Below are 21,121 nucleotides of genomic sequence, written 5' to 3'. Positions count from 1 at the left end.
ATCTTGGTGGAACCTGAATTCTTGTTGTCCCAGCTGCTGGAAATTTGGGACATACAAGCTTGGCATCTGCATTCCAACCACGGTTACGGGACCGTTTGCTGCCTGAATCAATGACGGTTGATGTATTGTTCTCAACATCAGATGATAGGCTCAACCTCTCATTCCCAGTTCCAAATAAGCGGGGGAGAAAGATGTGTATTGTCCAGTGCTTCGTTTCACTGCACAGCAGATTGCTCAACATTTTCTTTGCAAGCTGCATTCGGCTGGCATACTTGCTAAAATTGAAAGCAGTGCTTCTTGAAACGTAGACATTGCACTTCGTATTCTCGAAAAAAGTTAACAATTGCTTATCTATCGTGCAGCAGTGCCTTGCAAAGATTATTCACATTTTACCTGGCAGGACTGCAATGCAATCTGCCATGAGCAGTGTGAAAAAGAAGCTGAGATTTGTGAACCGATAGCCATCAAGGCAGCTGTGTGATTTGCTCGGAACCGAAGCTTAGCAGAGGGGCAAGTGGGCAAGCTGAAGTTAAGGATGAGACCAGGCCGAGACAAAGTATAATGGTGGAGATGGTAATGTTGTTGATTTTGAGAAACGAATCTAGGGAATTGTTCAGCAAAGGTTCCATGGTGTAATGGTAAGCACTCTGGGCTCTGAATCCAGCGATCCGAGTTCAAATCTCGGTGGAACCTGAATTCTTGTTGTCCCAGCTGCTGGAAATTTGGGACATACAAGCTTGGCATCTGCATGTCAACCACGGTTATGGGACCGTTTGCTGCCTGAATCAATGACGGTTGATTTATTGTTCTCGACATCAGATGATAGGCTCAACCTCTCATTCCCAGTTCCAAATAAGAGGGGGAGAAAAATGTGTGTTGTCCAGTGCTTCGTTTCACTGCACAGCAGAATGCTCAACATTTTCTTTTAAGCTGCATTCGGCTGGCATACTTGCTGAAATTGAAAGCAGTGCTTCTTGAAACGTAGACATTGCACTTCGTATTCTCGAAAAATGTTAACAATTGCTTATCTTTCGTACAGCAGTGCCTTGCAAAGATTATTCACATTTTACCTGGCAGGACTGCAATACAAGCTGCTATGAGCAGTGTGAAAAAGAAGCAGAGATTTGTGAACCGATAGCCATCAAGGCAGCTGTGTGATTTACTCGGAACCGAGGCTCAGCAGAGGGGCAAGCTGAAGTTAAGGATGAGACCAGAGCGAGACAAAGTATAATGGTGGCGACGGTAATGTTGTTGATTTTAAGAAAAGATTCTAATGAATTCTTCAGCGCCGGTTGCATGCTGTAATGGTGACCACTCTGGACTTTGAGTCCAGCGATCCGAGTTCAAATCTCGGTGGAACCTGAACTCTTGTTGTCCCAGCTGCTGGAAATTTGGGACATACAAGCTTGGCATCTGCATGTCAACCACGGTTACGGGACCGTTTGCTGCCTGAATCAATGACGGTTGATTTATTGTTCTCGACATCAGATGATAGGCTCAACCTCTCATTCCCAGTTCCAAATAAGAGGGGGAGAAAAATGTGTGTTGTCCAGTGCTTCGTTTGACTGCACAGCAGAATGCTCAACATTTTCTTTTAAGCTGCATTCGTCTGGCATACTTGCTGAAATTGAAAGCAGTGCTTCTTGAAACGTAGACATTGCACTTCGTATTCTCGAAAAAAGTTAACAATTGCTTATCTTTCGTACAGCAGTGCCTTGCAAAGATTATTCACATTTTACCTGGCAGGACTGCAATACAAGCTGCTATGAGCAGTGTGAAAAAGAAGCAGAGATTTGTGAACTGATAGCCATCAATGCAGCTGTGTGATTTACTCAGAACCGAGGCTTAGCAGAGGGGCAAGTGGGCAAGCTGAAGTTAAGGATGAGACCAGAGCGAGACAAAGTATAATGGTGGTGACGGTAATGTTGTTGATTTTAAGAAAAGATTCTAATGAATTCTTCAGCGCCGCTTGCATGCTGTAATGGTGACCACTCTGGACTTTGAGTCCAGCGATCCGAGTTCAAATCTTGGTGGAACCTGAATTCTTGTTGTCCCAGCTGCTGGAAATTTGGGACATACAAGCTTGGCATCTGCATACCAACCACGGTTACGGGACCGTTTGCTGCCTGAATCAATGACGGTTGATGTATTGTTCTCAACATCCAGATGATAGGCTCAACCTCTCATTCCCAGTTCCAAATAAGCGGGGGAGAAAGATGTGTATTGTCCAGTGCTTCATTTCACTGCACAGCAGATTGCTCAACATTTTCTTTGCAAGCTGCATTCGGCTGGCATACTTGCTAAAATTGAAAGCAGTGCTTCTTGAAACGTAGACATTGCACTTCGTATTCTCGAAAAAAGTTAACAATTGCTTATCTATCGTGCAGCAGTGCCTTGCAAAGATTATTCACATTTTACCTGGCAGGACTGCAATGCAATCTGCCATGAGCAGTGTGAAAAAGAAGCTGAGATTTGTGAACCGATAGCCATCAAGGCAGCTGTGTGATTTGCTCAGAACCGAAGCTTAGCAGAGGGGCAAGTGGGCAAGCTGAAGTTAAGGATGAGACCAGGCCGAGACAAAGTATAATGGTGGAGATGGTAATGTTGTTGATTTTGAGAAAAGAATCTAGGAACAATTCAGCAAAGGTTCCATGGTGTAATGGTAAGCACTCTGGGCTCTGAATCCAGCGATCCGAATTCAAATCTCGGTGGAACCTGAATTCTTGTTGTCCCAGCTGCTGGAAATTTGGGACATACAAGCTTGGCATCTGCATACCAACCACGGTTACGGGACCGTTTGCTGCCTGAATCAATGACGGTTGATTTAATGTTCTCGACATCAGATGACAGGCTCAACCTCTCATTCCCAGTTCCAAATAAGAGGGGGAGAAAAATGTGTGTTGTCCAGTGCTTCGTTTGACTGCACAGCAGAACGCTCAACATTTTCTTTAAAGCTGCATTCGGCTGGCATACTTGCTGAAATTGAAAGCAGTGCTTCTTGAAACGTAGACATTGCACTTCGTATTCTCGAAAAAAGTTAACAATTGCTTATCTTTCGTACAGCAGTGCCTTGCAAAGATTATTCACATTTTACCTGGCAGGACTGCAATACAAGCTGCTATGAGCAGTGTGAAAAAGAAGCAGAGATTTGTGAACCGATAGCCATCAAGGCAGCTGTGTGATTTACTCAGAACCGAGGCTTAGCAGAGGGGCAAGTGGGCAAGCTGAAGTTAAGGATGAGACCAGACCGAGACAAAGTATAATGGTGGCGACGGTAATGTTGTTGATTTTAAGAAAAGATTCTAATGAATTCTTCAGCGCCGGTTGCATGCTGTAATGGTGACCACTCTGGACTTTGAGTCCAGCGATCCGAGTTCAAATCTTGGTGGAACCTGAATTCTTGTTGTCCCAGCTGCTGGAAATTTGGGACATACAAGCTTGGCATCTGCATACCAACCACGGTTACGGGATCGTTTGCTGCCTGAATCAATGACGGTTGATGTATTGTTCTCAACATCAGATGATAGGCTCAACCACTCTTTCCCAGTTCCAAATAAGCGGGGGAGAAAGATGTGTATTGTCCAGTGCTTCGTTTCACTGCACAGCAGATTGCTCAACATTTTCTTTGCAAGCTGCATTCGGCTGGCATACTTGCTAAAATTGAAAGCAGTGCTTCTTGAAACGTAGACATTGCACTTCGTATTCTCGAAAAAAGTTAACAATTGCTTATCTATCGTGCAGCAGTGCCTTGCAAAGATTATTCACATTTTACCTGGCAGGACTGCAATGCAATCTGCCATGAGCAGTGTGAAAAAGAAGCTGAGATTTGTGAACCGATAGCCATCAAGGCAGCTGTGTGATTTGCTCAGAACCGAAGCTTAGCAGAGGGGCAAGTGGGCAAGCTGAAGTTAAGGATGAGACCAGGCCGAGACAAAGTATAATGGTGGAGATGGTAATGTTGTTGATTTTGAGAAAAGAATCTAGGGAACTGTTTAGCAAAGGTTCCATGGTGTAATGGTAAGCACTCTGGGCTCTGAATCCAGCGATCCGAGTTCAAATCTCGGTGGAACCTGAATTCTTGTTCTCCCAGCTGCTGGAAATTTGGGCCATACAAGCTGGGCATCTGCATACCAACCACGGTTACGGGACCGTTTGCTGCCTGAATCAATGATGGTTGATTTATTGTTCTCGACATCAGATGATAGGCTCAACCTCTCATTTCCAGTTCCAAATAAGAGGGGGAGAAAAATGTGTGTTGTCCAGTGCTTCGTTTGACTGCACAGCAGAATGCTCAACATTTTCTTTTAAGCTGCATTCGGCTGGCGTACTTGCTGAAATTGAAAGCAGTGCTTCTTGAAACGTAGACATTGCACTTCGTATTCTCGAAAAAAGTTAACAATTGCTTATCTTTCGTACAGCAGTGCCTTGCAAAGATTATTCACATTTTACCTGGCAGGACTGCAATACAAGCTGCTATGAGCAGTGTGAAAAAGAAGCAGAGATTTGTGAACCGATAGCCATCAAGGCAGCTGTGTGATTTACTCGGAACCGAGGCTTAGCAGAGGGGCAAGTGGGCAAGCTGAAGTTAAGGATGAGACCAGACCGAGACAAAGTATAATGGTGGCGACGGTAATGTTGTTGATTTTAAGAAAAGATTCTAATGAATTCTTCAGCGCCGGTTGCATGCTGTAATGGTGACCACTCTGGACTTTGAGTCCAGCGATCCGAGTTCAAATCTTGGTGGAACCTGAATTCTTGTTGTCCCAGCTGCTGGAAATTTGGGACATACAAGCTTGGCATCTGCAAACCAACCACGGTTACGGGACCGTTTGCTGCCTGAATCAATGACGGTTGATGTATTGTTCTCAACATCAGATGATAGGCTCAACCTCTCATTCCCAGTTCCAAATAAGCGGGGGAGAAAGATGTGTATTGTCCAGTGCTTCGTTTCACTGCACAGCAGATTGCTCAACATTTTCTTTGCAAGCTGCATTCGGCTGGCATACTTGCTAAAATTGAAAGCAGTGCTTCTTGAAACGTAGACATTGCACTTCGTATTCTCGAAAAAAGTTAACAATTGCTTATCTATCGTGCAGCAGTGCCTTGCAAAGATTATTCACATTTTACCTGGCAGGACTGCAATGCAATCTGCCATGAGCAGTGTGAAAAAGAAGCTGAGATTTGTGAACCGATAGCCATCAAGGCAGCTGTGTGATTTGCTCAGAACCGAAGCTTAGCAGAGGGGCAAGTGGGCAAGCTGAAGTTAAGGATGAGACCAGGCCGAGACAAAGTATAATGGTGGAGATGGTAATGTTGTTGATTTTGAGAAAAGAATCTAGGGAACCGTTTAGCAAAGGTTCCATGGTGTAATGGTAAGCACTCTGGGCTCTGAATCCAGCGATCCGAGTTCAAATCTCGGTGGAACCTGAATTCTTGTTCTCCCAGCTGCTGGAAATTTGGGCCATACAAGCTTGGCATCTGCATACCAACCACGGTTACGGGACCGTTTGCTGCCTGAATCAATGATGGTTGATTTATTGTTCTCGACATCAGATGATAGGCTCAACCTCTCATTTCCAGTTCCAAATAAGAGGGGGAGAAAAATGTGTGTTGTCCAGTGCTTCGTTTGACTGCACAGCAGAATGCTCAACATTTTCTTTTAAGCTGCATTCGGCTGGCGTACTTGCTGAAATTGAAAGCAGTGCTTCTTGAAACGTAGACATTGCACTTCGTATTCTCGAAAAAAGTTAACAATTGCTTATCTTTCGTACAGCAGTGCCTTGCAAAGATTATTCACATTTTACCTGGCAGGACTGCAATACAAGCTGCTATGAGCAGTGTGAAAAAGAAGCAGAGATTTGTGAACCGATAGCCATCAAGGCAGCTGTGTGATTTACTCGGAACCGAGGCTTAGCAGAGGGGCAAGTGGGCAAGCTGAAGTTAAGGATGAGACCAGACCGAGACAAAGTATAATGGTGGCGACGGTAATGTTGTTGATTTTAAGAAAAGATTCTAATGAATTCTTCAGCGCCGGTTGCATGCTGTAATGGTGACCACTCTGGACTTTGAGTCCAGCGATCCGAGTTCAAATCTTGGTGGAACCTGAATTCTTGTTGTCCCAGCTGCTGGAAATTTGGGACATACAAGCTTGGCATCTGCAAACCAACCACGGTTACGGGACCGTTTGCTGCCTGAATCAATGACGGTTGATGTATTGTTCTCAACATCAGATGATAGGCTCAACCTCTCATTCCCAGTTCCAAATAAGCAGGGGAGAAAGATGTGTATTGTCCAGTGCTTCGTTTCACTGCACAGCAGATTGCTCAACATTTTCTTTGCAAGCTGCATTCGGCTGGCATACTTGCTAAAATTGAAAGCAGTGTTTCTTGAAACGTAGACATTGCACTTCGTATTCTCGAAAAAAGTTAACAATTGCTTATCTATCGTGCAGCAGTGCCTTGCAAAGATTATTCACATTTTACCTGGCAGGACTGCAATGCAATCTGCCATGAGCAGTGTGAAAAAGAAGCTGAGATTTGTGAACCGATAGCCATCAAGGCAGCTGTGTGATTTGCTCAGAACCGAAGCTTAGCAGAGGGGCAAGTGGGCAAGCTGAAGTTAAGGATGAGACCAGGCCGAGACAATGTATAATGGTGGAGATGGTAATGTTGTTGATTTTGAGAAAAGAATCTAGGGAACTGTTTAGCAAAGGTTCCATGGTGTAATGGTAAGCACTCTGGGCTCTGAATCCAGCGATCCGAGTTCAAATCTCGGTGGAACCTGAATTCTTGTTCTCCCAGCTGCTGGAAATTTGGGCCATACAAGCTTAGCATCTGCATACCAACCACGGTTACGGGACCGTTTGCTGCCTGAATCAATGATGGTTGATTTATTGTTCTCGACATCAGATGATAGGCTCAACCTCTCATTTCCAGTTCCAAATAAGAGGGGGAGAAAAATGTGTGTTGTCCAGTGCTTCGTTTGACTGCACAGCAGAATGCTCAACATTTTCTTTTAAGCTGCATTCGGCTGGCGTACTTGCTGAAATTGAAAGCAGTGCTTCTTGAAACGTAGACATTGCACTTCGTATTCTCGAAAAAAGTTAACAATTGCTTATCTTTCGTACAGCAGTGCCTTGCAAAGATTATTCACATTTTACCTGGCAGGACTGCAATACAAGCTGCTATGAGCAGTGTGAAAAAGAAGCAGAGATTTGTGAACCGATAGCCATCAAGGCAGCTGTGTGATTTACTCGGAACCGAGGCTTAGCAGAGGGGCAAGTGGGCAAGCTGAAGTTAAGGATGAGACCAGACCGAGACAAAGTATAATGGTGGCGACGGTAATGTTGTTGATTTTAAGAAAAGATTCTAATGAATTCTTCAGCGCCGGTTGCATGCTGTAATGGTGACCACTCTGGACTTTGAGTCCAGCGATCCGAGTTCAAATCTTGGTGGAACCTGAATTCTTGTTGTCCCAGCTGCTGGAAATTTGGGACATACAAGCTTGGCATCTGCAAACCAACCACGGTTACGGGACCGTTTGCTGCCTGAATCAATGACGGTTGATGTATTGTTCTCAACATCAGATGATAGGCTCAACCTCTCATTCCCAGTTCCAAATAAGCGGGGGAGAAAGATGTGTATTGTCCAGTGCTTCGTTTCACTGCACAGCAGATTGCTCAACATTTTCTTTGCAAGCTGCATTCGGCTGGCATACTTGCTAAAATTGAAAGCAGTGCTTCTTGAAACGTAGACATTGCACTTCGTATTCTCGAAAAAAGTTAACAATTGCTTATCTATCGTGCAGCAGTGCCTTGCAAAGATTATTCACATTTTACCTGGCAGGACTGCAATGCAATCTGCCATGAGCAGTGTGAAAAAGAAGCTGAGATTTGTGAACCGATAGCCATCAAGGCAGCTGTGTGATTTGCTCAGAACCGAAGCTTAGCAGAGGGGCAAGTGGGCAAGCTGAAGTTAAGGATGAGACCAGGCCGAGACAAAGTATAATGGTGGAGATGGTAATGTTGTTGATTTTGAGAAAAGAATCTAGGGAACTGTTTAGCAAAGGTTCCATGGTGTAATGGTAAGCACTCTGGGCTCTGAATCCAGCGATCCGAGTTCAAATCTCGGTGGAACCTGAATTCTTGTTCTCCCAGCTGCTGGAAATTTGGGCCATACAAGCTTGGCATCTGCATACCAACCACGGTTACGGGACCGTTTGCTGCCTGAATCAATGATGGTTGATTTATTGTTCTCGACATCAGATGATAGGCTCAACCTCTCATTTCCAGTTCCAAATAAGAGGGGGAGAAAAATGTGTGTTGTCCAGTGCTTCGTTTGACTGCACAGCAGAATGCTCAACATTTTCTTTTAAGCTGCATTCGGCTGGCGTACTTGCTGAAATTGAAATCAGTGCTTCTTGAAACGTAGACATTGCACTTCGTATTCTCGAAAAAAGTTAACAATTGCTTATCTTTCGTACAGCAGTGCCTTGCAAAGATTATTCACATTTTACCTGGCAGGACTGCAATACAAGCTGCTATGAGCAGTGTGAAAAAGAAGCAGAGATTTGTGAACCGATAGCCATCAAGGCAGCTGTGTGATTTACTCGGAACCGAGGCTTAGCAGAGGGGCAAGTGGGCAAGCTGAAGTTAAGGATGAGACCAGACCGAGACAAAGTATAATGGTGGCGACGGTAATGTTGTTGATTTTAAGAAAAGATTCTAATGAATTCTTCAGCGCCGGTTGCATGCTGTAATGGTGACCACTCTGGACTTTGAGTCCAGCGATCCGAGTTCAAATCTTGGTGGAACCTGAATTCTTGTTGTCCCAGCTGCTGGAAATTTGGGACATACAAGCTTGGCATCTGCATTCCAACCACGGTTACGGGACCGTTTGCTGCCTGAATCAATGACGGTTGATGTATTGTTCTCAACATCAGATGATAGGCTCAACCTCTCATTCCCAGTTCCAAATAAGCGGGGGAGAAAGATGTGTATTGTCCAGTGCTTCGTTTCACTGCACAGCAGATTGCTCAACATTTTCTTTGCAAGCTGCATTCGGCTGGCATACTTGCTAAAATTGAAAGCAGTGCTTCTTGAAACGTAGACATTGCACTTCGTATTCTCGAAAAAAGTTAACAATTGCTTATCTATCGTGCAGCATTGCCTTGCAAAGATTATTCACATTTTACCTGGCAGGGCTGCAATGCAATCTGCCATGAGCAGTGTGAAAAAGAAGCTGAGATTTGTGAACCGATAGCCATCAAGGCAGCTGTGTGATTTGCTCAGAACCGAAGCTTAGCAGAGGGGCAAGTGGGCAAGCTGAAGTTAAGGATGAGACCAGGCCGAGACAAAGTATAATGGTGGAGATGGTAATGTTGTTGATTTTGAGAAAAGAATCTAGGAACAATTCAGCAAAGGTTCCATGGTGTAATGGTAAGCACTCTGGGCTCTGAATCCAGCGATCCGAATTCAAATCTCGGTGGAACCTGAATTCTTGTTGTCCCAGCTGCTGGAAATTTGGGACATACAAGCTTGGCATCTGCATACCAACCACGGTTACGGGACCGTTTGCTGCCTGAATCAATGACGGTTGATTTATTGTTCTCGACATCAGATGACAGGCTCAACCTCTCATTCCCAGTTCCAAATAAGAGGGGGAGAAAAATGTGTGTTGTCCAGTGCTTCGTTTGACTGCACAGCAGAACGCTCAACATTTTCTTTAAAGCTGCATTCGGCTGGCATACTTGCTGAAATTGAAAGCAGTGCTTCTTGAAACGTAGACATTGCACTTCGTATTCTCGAAAAAAGTTAACAATTGCTTATCTTTCGTACAGCAGTGCCTTGCAAAGATTATTCACATTTTACCTGGCAGGACTGCAATACAAGCTGCTATGAGCAGTGTGAAAAAGAAGCAGAGATTTGTGAACCGATAGCCATCAAGGCAGCTGTGTGATTTACTCAGAACCGAGGCTTAGCAGAGGGGCAAGTGGGCAAGCTGAAGTTAAGGATGAGACCAGACCGAGACAAAGTATAATGGTGGCGACGGTAATGTTGTTGATTTTAAGAAAAGATTCTAATGAATTCTTCAGCGCCGGTTGCATGCTGTAATGGTGACCACTCTGGACTTTGAGTCCAGCGATCCGAGTTCAAATCTTGGTGGAACCTGAATTCTTGTTGTCCCAGCTGCTGGAAATTTGGGACATACAAGCTTGGCATCTGCATACCAACCACGGTTACGGGATCGTTTGCTGCCTGAATCAATGACGGTTGATGTATTGTTCTCAACATCAGATGATAGGCTCAACCACTCTTTCCCAGTTCCAAATAAGCGGGGGAGAAAGATGTGTATTGTCCAGTGCTTCGTTTCACTGCACAGCAGATTGCTCAACATTTTCTTTGCAAGCTGCATTCGGCTGGCATACTTGCTAAAATTGAAAGCAGTGCTTCTTGAAACGTAGACATTGCACTTCGTATTCTCGAAAAAAGTTAACAATTGCTTATCTATCGTGCAGCAGTGCCTTGCAAAGATTATTCACATTTTACCTGGCAGGACTGCAATGCAATCTGCCATGAGCAGTGTGAAAAAGAAGCTGAGATTTGTGAACCGATAGCCATCAAGGCAGCTGTGTGATTTGCTCAGAACCGAAGCTTAGCAGAGGGGCAAGTGGGCAAGCTGAAGTTAAGGATGAGACCAGGCCGAGACAAAGTATAATGGTGGAGATGGTAATGTTGTTGATTTTGAGAAAAGAATCTAGGGAACTGTTTAGCAAAGGTTCCATGGTGTAATGGTAAGCACTCTGGGCTCTGAATCCAGCGATCCGAGTTCAAATCTCGGTGGAACCTGAATTCTTGTTCTCCCAGCTGCTGGAAATTTGGGCCATACAAGCTGGGCATCTGCATACCAACCACGGTTACGGGACCGTTTGCTGCCTGAATCAATGATGGTTGATTTATTGTTCTCGACATCAGATGATAGGCTCAACCTCTCATTTCCAGTTCCAAATAAGAGGGGGAGAAAAATGTGTGTTGTCCAGTGCTTCGTTTGACTGCACAGCAGAATGCTCAACATTTTCTTTTAAGCTGCATTCGGCTGGCGTACTTGCTGAAATTGAAAGCAGTGCTTCTTGAAACGTAGACATTGCACTTCGTATTCTCGAAAAAAGTTAACAATTGCTTATCTTTCGTACAGCAGTGCCTTGCAAAGATTATTCACATTTTACCTGGCAGGACTGCAATACAAGCTGCTATGAGCAGTGTGAAAAAGAAGCAGAGATTTGTGAACCGATAGCCATCAAGGCAGCTGTGTGATTTACTCGGAACCGAGGCTTAGCAGAGGGGCAAGTGGGCAAGCTGAAGTTAAGGATGAGACCAGACCGAGACAAAGTATAATGGTGGCGACGGTAATGTTGTTGATTTTAAGAAAAGATTCTAATGAATTCTTCAGCGCCGGTTGCATGCTGTAATGGTGACCACTCTGGACTTTGAGTCCAGCGATCCGAGTTCAAATCTTGGTGGAACCTGAATTCTTGTTGTCCCAGCTGCTGGAAATTTGGGACATACAAGCTTGGCATCTGCAAACCAACCACGGTTACGGGACCGTTTGCTGCCTGAATCAATGACGGTTGATGTATTGTTCTCAACATCAGATGATAGGCTCAACCTCTCATTCCCAGTTCCAAATAAGCGGGGGAGAAAGATGTGTATTGTCCAGTGCTTCGTTTCACTGCACAGCAGATTGCTCAACATTTTCTTTGCAAGCTGCATTCGGCTGGCATACTTGCTAAAATTGAAAGCAGTGCTTCTTGAAACGTAGACATTGCACTTCGTATTCTCGAAAAAAGTTAACAATTGCTTATCTATCGTGCAGCAGTGCCTTGCAAAGATTATTCACATTTTACCTGGCAGGACTGCAATGCAATCTGCCATGAGCAGTGTGAAAAAGAAGCTGAGATTTGTGAACCGATAGCCATCAAGGCAGCTGTGTGATTTGCTCAGAACCGAAGCTTAGCAGAGGGGCAAGTGGGCAAGCTGAAGTTAAGGATGAGACCAGGCCGAGACAAAGTATAATGGTGGAGATGGTAATGTTGTTGATTTTGAGAAAAGAATCTAGGGAACCGTTTAGCAAAGGTTCCATGGTGTAATGGTAAGCACTCTGGGCTCTGAATCCAGCGATCCGAGTTCAAATCTCGGTGGAACCTGAATTCTTGTTCTCCCAGCTGCTGGAAATTTGGGCCATACAAGCTTGGCATCTGCATACCAACCACGGTTACGGGACCGTTTGCTGCCTGAATCAATGATGGTTGATTTATTGTTCTCGACATCAGATGATAGGCTCAACCTCTCATTTCCAGTTCCAAATAAGAGGGGGAGAAAAATGTGTGTTGTCCAGTGCTTCGTTTGACTGCACAGCAGAATGCTCAACATTTTCTTTTAAGCTGCATTCGGCTGGCGTACTTGCTGAAATTGAAAGCAGTGCTTCTTGAAACGTAGACATTGCACTTCGTATTCTCGAAAAAAGTTAACAATTGCTTATCTTTCGTACAGCAGTGCCTTGCAAAGATTATTCACATTTTACCTGGCAGGACTGCAATACAAGCTGCTATGAGCAGTGTGAAAAAGAAGCAGAGATTTGTGAACCGATAGCCATCAAGGCAGCTGTGTGATTTACTCGGAACCGAGGCTTAGCAGAGGGGCAAGTGGGCAAGCTGAAGTTAAGGATGAGACCAGACCGAGACAAAGTATAATGGTGGCGACGGTAATGTTGTTGATTTTAAGAAAAGATTCTAATGAATTCTTCAGCGCCGGTTGCATGCTGTAATGGTGACCACTCTGGACTTTGAGTCCAGCGATCCGAGTTCAAATCTTGGTGGAACCTGAATTCTTGTTGTCCCAGCTGCTGGAAATTTGGGACATACAAGCTTGGCATCTGCAAACCAACCACGGTTACGGGACCGTTTGCTGCCTGAATCAATGACGGTTGATGTATTGTTCTCAACATCAGATGATAGGCTCAACCTCTCATTCCCAGTTCCAAATAAGCAGGGGAGAAAGATGTGTATTGTCCAGTGCTTCGTTTCACTGCACAGCAGATTGCTCAACATTTTCTTTGCAAGCTGCATTCGGCTGGCATACTTGCTAAAATTGAAAGCAGTGTTTCTTGAAACGTAGACATTGCACTTCGTATTCTCGAAAAAAGTTAACAATTGCTTATCTATCGTGCAGCAGTGCCTTGCAAAGATTATTCACATTTTACCTGGCAGGACTGCAATGCAATCTGCCATGAGCAGTGTGAAAAAGAAGCTGAGATTTGTGAACCGATAGCCATCAAGGCAGCTGTGTGATTTGCTCAGAACCGAAGCTTAGCAGAGGGGCAAGTGGGCAAGCTGAAGTTAAGGATGAGACCAGGCCGAGACAATGTATAATGGTGGAGATGGTAATGTTGTTGATTTTGAGAAAAGAATCTAGGGAACTGTTTAGCAAAGGTTCCATGGTGTAATGGTAAGCACTCTGGGCTCTGAATCCAGCGATCCGAGTTCAAATCTCGGTGGAACCTGAATTCTTGTTCTCCCAGCTGCTGGAAATTTGGGCCATACAAGCTTGGCATCTGCATACCAACCACGGTTACGGGACCGTTTGCTGCCTGAATCAATGATGGTTGATTTATTGTTCTCGACATCAGATGATAGGCTCAACCTCTCATTTCCAGTTCCAAATAAGAGGGGGAGAAAAATGTGTGTTGTCCAGTGCTTCGTTTGACTGCACAGCAGAATGCTCAACATTTTCTTTTAAGCTGCATTCGGCTGGCGTACTTGCTGAAATTGAAATCAGTGCTTCTTGAAACGTAGACATTGCACTTCGTATTCTCGAAAAAAGTTAACAATTGCTTATCTTTCGTACAGCAGTGCCTTGCAAAGATTATTCACATTTTACCTGGCAGGACTGCAATACAAGCTGCTATGAGCAGTGTGAAAAAGAAGCAGAGATTTGTGAACCGATAGCCATCAAGGCAGCTGTGTGATTTACTCGGAACCGAGGCTTAGCAGAGGGGCAAGCTGAAGTTAAGGATGAGACCAGAGCGAGACAATGTATAATGGTGGCGACGGTAATGTTGTTGATTTTAAGAAAAGATTCTAATGAATTCTTCAGCGCCGGTTGCATGCTGTAATGGTGACCACTCTGGACTTTGAGTCCAGCGATCCGAGTTCAAATCTTGGTGGAACCTGAATTCTTGTTGTCCCAGCTGCTGGAAATTTGGGACATACAAGCTTGGCATCTGCATTCCAACCACGGTTACGGGACTGTTTGCTGCCTGAATCAATGACGGTTGATGTATTGTTCTCAACATCAGATGATAGGCTCAACCTCTCATTCCCAGTTCCAAATAAGCGGGGGAGAAAGATGTGTATTGTCCAGTGCTTCGTTTCACTGCACAGCAGATTGCTCAACATTTTCTTTGCAAGCTGCATTCGGCTGGCATACTTGCTAAAATTGAAAGCAGTGCTTCTTGAAACGTAGACATTGCACTTCGTATTCTCGAAAAAAGTTAACAATTGCTTATCTATCGTGCAGCAGTGCCTTGCAAAGATTATTCACATTTTACCTGGCAGGGCTGCAATGCAATCTGCCATGAGCAGTGTGAAAAAGAAGCTGAGATTTGTGAACCTATAGCCATCAAGGCAGCTGTGTGATTTGCTCAGAACCGAAGCTTAGCAGAGGGGCAAGTGGGCAAGCTGAAGTTAAGGATGAGACCAGGCCGAGACAAAGTATAATGGTGGAGATGGTAATGTTGTTGATTTTGAGAAAAGAATCTAGGGAACTGTTTAGCAAAGGTTCCATGGTGTAATGGTAAGCACTCTGGGCTCTGAATCCAGCGATCCAAGTTCAAATCCGGATAGAACCTGAATTCTTGTTGTCCCAGCTGCTGGAAATTTGGGACATACAAGCTTGGCATCTGCATACCAACCACGGTTATGGGACCGTTTGCTGCCTGAATCAATGACGGTTGATTTATTGTTCTCGACATCAGATGACAGGCTCAACCTCTCATTCCCAGTTCCAAATAAGAGGGGGAGAAAAATGTGTGTTGTCCAGTGCTTCGTTTGACTGCACAGCAGAATGCTCAACATTTTCTTTAAAGCTGCATTCGGCTGGCATACTTGCTGAAATTGAAAGCAGTGCTTCTTGAAACGTAGACATTGCACTTCGTATTCTCGAAAAAAGTTAACAATTGCTTATCTTTCGTACAGCAGTGCCTTGCAAAGATTATTCACATTTTACCTGGCAGGACTGCAATACAAGCTGCTATGAGCAGTGTGAAAAAGAAGCAGAGATTTGTGAACCGATAGCCATCAAGGCAGCTGTGTGATTTACTCAGAACCGAGGCTTAGCAGAGGGGCAAGCTGAAGTTAAGGATGAGACCAGACCGAGACAAAGTATAATGGTGGCGGCGGTAATGTTGTTGATTTTAAGAAAAGATTCTAATGAATTATTCAGCGCCGGTTGCATGCTGTAATGGTGACCACTCTGGACTTTGAGTCCAGCGATCCGAGTTCAAATCTTGGTGGAACCTGAATTCTTGTTGTCCCAGCTGCTGGAAATTTGGGACATACAAGCTTGGCATCTGCAAACCAACCACGGTTACGGGACCGTTTGCTGCCTGAATCAATGACGGTTGATGTATTGTTCTCAACATCAGATGATAGACTCAACCTCTCATTCCCAGTTCCAAATAAGCGGGGGAGAAAGATGTGTATTGTCCAGTGCTTCGTTTCACTGCACAGCAGATTGCTCAACATTTTCTTTGCAAGCTGCATTCGGCTGGCATACTTGCTAAAATTGAAAGCAGTGCTTCTTGAAACGTAGACATTGCACTTCGTATTCTCGAAAAAAGTTAACAATTGCTTATCTATCGTGCAGCAGTGCCTTGCAAAGATTATTCACATTTTACCTGGCAGGACTGCAATGCAATCTGCCATGAGCAGTGTGAAAAAGAAGCTGAGATTTGTGAACCGATAGCCATCAAGGCAGCTGTGTGATTTACTCAGAACCGAGGCTTAGCAGAGGGGCAAGTGGGCAAGCTGAAGTTAAGGATGAGACCAGACCGAGACAAAGTATAATGGTGGCGACGGTAATGTTGTTGATTTTAAGAAAAGATTCTAATGAATTCTTCAGCGCAGGTTGCATGCTGTAATGGTGACCACTCTGGACTTTGAGTCCAGCGATCCGAGTTCAAATCTTGGTGGAACCTGAATTCTTGTTGTCCCAGCTGCTGGAAATTTGGGACATACAAGCTTGGCATCTGCATACCAACCACGGTTACGGGACCGTTTGCTGCCTGAATCAATGACGGTTGATTTATTGTTCTCGACATCAGATGACAGGCTCAACCTCTCATTCCCAGTTCCAAATAAGAGGGGGAGAAAAATGTGTGTTGTCCAGTGCTTCGTTTGACTGCACAGCAGAATGCTCAACATTTTCTTTAAAGCTGCATTCGGCTGGCATACTTGCTGAAATTGAAAGCAGTGCTTCTTGAAACGTAGACATTGCACTTCGTATTCTCGAAAAAAGTTAGCAATTGCTTATCTTTCGTACAGCAGTGCCTTGCAAAGATTATTCACATTTTACCTGGCAGGACTGCAATACAAGCTGCTATGAGCAGTGTGAAAAAGAAGCAGAGATTTGTGAACCGATAGCCATCAAGGCAGCTGTGTGATTTACTCAGAACCGAGGCTTAGCAGAGGGGCAAGCTGAAGTTAAGGATGAGACCAGACCGAGACAAAGTATAATGGTGGCGACGGTAATGTTGTTGATTTTAAGAAAAGATTCTAATGAATTCTTCAGCGCCGGTTAAATGCTGTAATGGTGACCACTCTGGACTTTGAGTGCAGCGATCCGAGTTCAAATCTTGGTGGAACCTGAATTCTTGTTGTCCCAGCTGCTGGAAATTTGGGACATACAAGCTTGGCATCTGCAAACCAACCACGGTTACGGGACCGTTTGCTGCCTGAATCAATGACGGTTGATGTATTGTTCTCAACATCAGATGATAGACTCAACCTCTCATTCCCAGTTCCAAATAAGCGGGGGAGAAAGATGTGTATTGTCCAGTGCTTCGTTTCACTGCACAGCAGATTGCTCAACATTTTCTTTGCAAGCTGCATTCGGCTGGCATACTTGCTAAAATTGAAAGCAGTGCTTCTTGAAACGTAGACATTGCACTTCGTATTCTCGAAAAAAGTTAACAATTGCTTATCTATCGTGCAGCAGTGCCTTGCAAAGATTATTCACATTTTACCTGGCAGGACTGCAATGCAATCTGCCATGAGCAGTGTGAAAAAGAAGCTGAGATTTGTGAACCTATAGCCATCAAGGCAGCTGTGTGATTTGCTCAGAACCGAAGCTTAGCAGAGGGGCAAGTGGGCAAGCTGAAGTTAAGGATGAGACCAGGCCGAGACAAAGTATAATGGTGGAGATGGTAATGTTGTTGATTTTGAGAAAAGAATCTAGGGAACTGTTTAGCAAAGGTTCCATGGTGTAATGGTAAGCACTCTGGGCTCTGAATCCAGCGATCCGAGTTCAAATCTCGGTGGAACCTGAATTCTTGTTGTCCCAGCTGCTGGAAATTTGGGCCATACAAGCTTGGCATCTGCATACCAACCACGGTTACGGGGCCGTTTGCTGCCTGAATCAATGATGGTTGATTTATTGTTCTCGACATCAGATGATAGGCTCAACCACTCATTTCCAGTTCCAAATAAGAGGGGGAGAAAAATGTGTGTTGTCCAGTGCTTCGTTTGACTGCACAGCAGAATGCTCAACATTTTCTTTTAAGCTGCATTCGGCTGGCATACTTGCTGAAATTGAAAGCAGTGCTTCTTGAAACGTAGACATTGCACTTCGTATTCTCGAAAAAAGTTAACAATTGCTTATCTTTCGTACAGCAGTGCCTTGCAAAGATTATTCACATTTTACCTGGCAGGACTGCAATACAAGCTGCTATGAGCAGTGTGAAAAAGAAGCAGAGATTTGTGAATCGATAGCCATCAAGGCAGCTGTGTGATTTACTCAGAACCGAGGCTTAGCAGAGGGGCAAGCTGAAGTTAAGGATGAGACCAGAGCGAGACAAAGTATAATGGTGGCGACGGTAATGTTGTTGATTTTAAGAAAAGATTCTAATGAATTCTTCAGCGCCGGTTGCATGCTGTAATGGTGACCACTCTGGACTTTGAGTCCAGCGATCCGAGTTCAAATCTTGGTGGAACCTGAATTCTTGTTGTCCCAGCTGCTGGAAATTTGGGACATACAAGCTTGGCATCTGCATACCAACCACGGTTACGGGACCGTTTGCTGCCTGAATCAATGACGGTTGATGTATTGTTCTCAACATCAGATGATAGGCTCAACCTCTCATTCCCAGTTCCAAATAAGCGGGGGAGAAAGATGTGTATTGTCCAGTGCTTCGTTTCACTGCACAGCAGATTGCTCAACATTTTCTTTGCAAGCTGCATTCGGCTGGCATACTTGCTAAAATTGAAAGCTGTGCTTCTTGAAACGTAGACATTGCACTTCGTATTCTCGAAAAAAGTTAACAATTGCTTATCTATCGTGCAGCAGTGCCTTGCAAAGATTATTCAAATTTTACCTGGCAGGGCTGCAATGCAATCTGCCATGAGCAGTGTGAAAAAGAAGCTGAGATTTGTGAACCTATAGCCATCAAGGCAGCTGTGTGATTTGCTCAGAACCGAAGCTTAGCAGAGGGGCAAGTGGGCAAGCTGAAGTTAAGGATGAGACCAGGCCGAGACAAAGTATAATGGTGGAGATGGTAATGTTGTTGATTTTGAGAAAAGAATCTAGGAACAATTCAGCAAAGGTTCCATGGTGTAATGGTAAGCACTCTGGGCTCTGAATCCAGCGATCCGAGTTCAAATCTCGGTGGAACCTGAATTCTTGTTGTCCCAGCTGCTGGAAATTTGGGACATACAAGCTTGGCATCTGCATACCAACCACGGTTACGGGACCGTTTGCTGCCTGAATCAATGACGGTTGATTTATTGTTCTCGACATCAGATGACAGGCTCAACCTCTCATTCCCAGTTCCAAATAAGAGGGGGAGAAAAATGTGTGTTGTCCAGTGCTTCGTTTGACTGCACAGCAGAATGCTCAACATTTTCTTTAAAGCTGCATTCGGCTGGCATACTTGCTGAAATTGAAAGCAGTGCTTCTTGAAACGTAGACATTGCACTTCGTATTCTCGAAAAAAGTTAACAATTGCTTATCTTTCGTACAGCAGTGCCTTGCAAAGATTATTCACATTTTACCTGGCAGGACTGCAATACAAGCTGCTATGAGCAGTGTGAAAAAGAAGCAGAGATTTGTGAACCGATAGCCATCAAGGCAGCTGTGTGATTTACTCAGAACCGAGGCTTAGCAGAGGGGCAAGTGGGCAAGCTGAAGTTAAGGATGAGACCAGAGCGAGACAAAGTATAATGGTGGCGACGGTAATGTTGTTGATTTTAAGAAAAGATTCTAATGAATTCTTCAGCGCCGGTTGCATGCTGTAATGGTGACCACTCTGGACTTTGAGTCCAGCGATCCGAGTTCAAATCCTGGTGGAACCTGAATTCTTGTTGTCCCAGCTGCTGGAAATTTGGGACATACAAGCTTGGCATCTGCATACCAACCACGGTTACGGGACCGTTTGCTGCCTGAATCAATGACGGTTGATGTGTTGTTCTCAACATCAGATGATAGGCTCAACCTCTCATTCCCAGTTCCAAATAAGCAGGGGAGAAAGATGTGAGTTGTCCAGTGATTCGTTTCACTGCACAGCAGATTGCTCAACATTTTCTTTGCAAGCTGCATTCGGCTGGCATACTTGCTAAAATTGAAAGCAGTGCTTCTTGAAACGTAGACATTGCACTTCGTATTCTCGAAAAAAGTTAACAATTGCTTATCTATCGTGCAGCAGTGCCTTGCAAAGATTATTCACATTTTACCTGGCAGGACTGCAATGCAATCTGCCATGAGCAGTGTGAAAAAGAAGCTGAGATTTGTGAACCGATAGCCATCAAGGCAGCTGTGTGATTTGCTCAGAACCGAAGCTTAGCAGAGGGGCAAGTGGGCAAGCTGAAGTTAAGGATGAGACCAGGCCAAGACAAAGTATAATGGTGAAGATGGTAATGTTGTTGATTTTGAGAAAAGAATCTAGGGAACTGTTTTGCAAAGGTTCCATGGTGTAATGGTAAGCACTCTGGGCTCTGAATCCAGCGATCCGAGTTCAAATCTCGGTAGAACTTGAATTCTTGTTGTCCCAGCTGCTGGAAATTTGGGACATACAAGCTTGGCATCTGCATACCAACCACGGTTACGGGACCGTTTGCTGCCTGAATCAATGACGGTTGATTTATTGTTCTCGACATCAGATGATAGGCTCAACCTTTCATTCCCAGTTCCAAATAAGAGGGGGAGAAAAATGTGTGTTGTCCAGTGCTTCGTTTCACTGCACAGCAGAATGCTCAACATTTTCTTTAAAGCTGCATTCGGCTGGCATACTTGCTGAAATTGAAAGCAGTTCTTCTTGAAACGTAGACATTGCACTTCGTATTCTCGAAAAAAGTTAACAATTGCTTATCTTTCGTACAGCAGTGCCTTGCAAAGATTATTCACATTTTACCTGGCAGGACTGCAATACAAGCTGCTATGAGCAGTGTGAAAAAGAAGCAGAGATTTGTGAACCGATAGCCATCAAGGCAGCTGTGTGATTTACTCGGAACCGAGGCTTAGCAGAGGGGCAAGTGGGCAAGCTGAAGTTAAGGATGAGACCAGAGCGAGACAAAGTATAATGGTGGCGACGGTAATGTTGTTGATTTTAAGAAAAGATTCTAATGAATTCTTCAGCGCCGGTTGCATGCTGTAATGGTGACCACTCTGGACTTTGAGTCCAGCGATCCGAGTTCAAATCTTGGTGGAACCTGAATTCTTGTTGTCCCAGCTGCTGGAAATTTGGGACATACAAGCTTGGCATCTGCATACCAACCACGGTTACGGGACCGTTTGCTGCCTGAATCAATGACGGTTGATGTGTTGTTCTCAACATCAGATGATAGGCTCAACCTCTCA

At 44.5% G+C, this 21,121-nt stretch overlaps 10 non-coding genes across 10 annotated transcripts; all 10 read left to right on the top strand.

Moving 5' to 3' along the window:
* Positions 1-621: 621 nt before the first annotated feature.
* On the top strand, positions 622-693 carry trnaq-cug (transfer RNA glutamine (anticodon CUG)). The gene has a single exon. It is a non-coding gene; the product is annotated as a tRNA-Gln (tRNA).
* A 3,307-nt stretch (positions 694-4,000) lies between these two features.
* trnaq-cug (transfer RNA glutamine (anticodon CUG)) lies at positions 4,001-4,072 on the top strand. The gene has a single exon. It is a non-coding gene; the product is annotated as a tRNA-Gln (tRNA).
* Positions 4,073-5,355: 1,283 nt separating this feature from the next.
* trnaq-cug (transfer RNA glutamine (anticodon CUG)) lies at positions 5,356-5,427 on the top strand. Its single transcript has one exon. It is a non-coding gene; the product is annotated as a tRNA-Gln (tRNA).
* Positions 5,428-6,710: 1,283 nt separating this feature from the next.
* On the top strand, positions 6,711-6,782 carry trnaq-cug (transfer RNA glutamine (anticodon CUG)). Its single transcript has one exon. It is a non-coding gene; the product is annotated as a tRNA-Gln (tRNA).
* A 1,283-nt stretch (positions 6,783-8,065) lies between these two features.
* Positions 8,066-8,137, top strand: trnaq-cug (transfer RNA glutamine (anticodon CUG)). The gene has a single exon. It is a non-coding gene; the product is annotated as a tRNA-Gln (tRNA).
* A 2,637-nt stretch (positions 8,138-10,774) lies between these two features.
* Positions 10,775-10,846, top strand: trnaq-cug (transfer RNA glutamine (anticodon CUG)). Its single transcript has one exon. It is a non-coding gene; the product is annotated as a tRNA-Gln (tRNA).
* A 1,283-nt stretch (positions 10,847-12,129) lies between these two features.
* trnaq-cug (transfer RNA glutamine (anticodon CUG)) lies at positions 12,130-12,201 on the top strand. The gene has a single exon. It is a non-coding gene; the product is annotated as a tRNA-Gln (tRNA).
* A 1,283-nt stretch (positions 12,202-13,484) lies between these two features.
* Positions 13,485-13,556, top strand: trnaq-cug (transfer RNA glutamine (anticodon CUG)). The gene has a single exon. It is a non-coding gene; the product is annotated as a tRNA-Gln (tRNA).
* Positions 13,557-17,525: 3,969 nt separating this feature from the next.
* trnaq-cug (transfer RNA glutamine (anticodon CUG)) lies at positions 17,526-17,597 on the top strand. Its single transcript has one exon. It is a non-coding gene; the product is annotated as a tRNA-Gln (tRNA).
* Positions 17,598-18,871: 1,274 nt separating this feature from the next.
* trnaq-cug (transfer RNA glutamine (anticodon CUG)) lies at positions 18,872-18,943 on the top strand. Its single transcript has one exon. It is a non-coding gene; the product is annotated as a tRNA-Gln (tRNA).
* The last annotated feature ends 2,178 nt before the right edge of the window (positions 18,944-21,121 follow it).

The sequence above is a fragment of the Somniosus microcephalus genome, unplaced genomic scaffold (assembly GCF_052327205.1).
Source record: "Somniosus microcephalus isolate GS21.2 unplaced genomic scaffold, FLI_Smic_1.0 unresolved_chr4, whole genome shotgun sequence".
NCBI classification, from domain to species: Eukaryota; Metazoa; Chordata; class Chondrichthyes; order Squaliformes; family Somniosidae; genus Somniosus; species Somniosus microcephalus.
The sequence above is the reverse complement of the archived record's forward strand: the minus strand, read 5'-3'. Positions and strand labels throughout refer to the sequence as shown.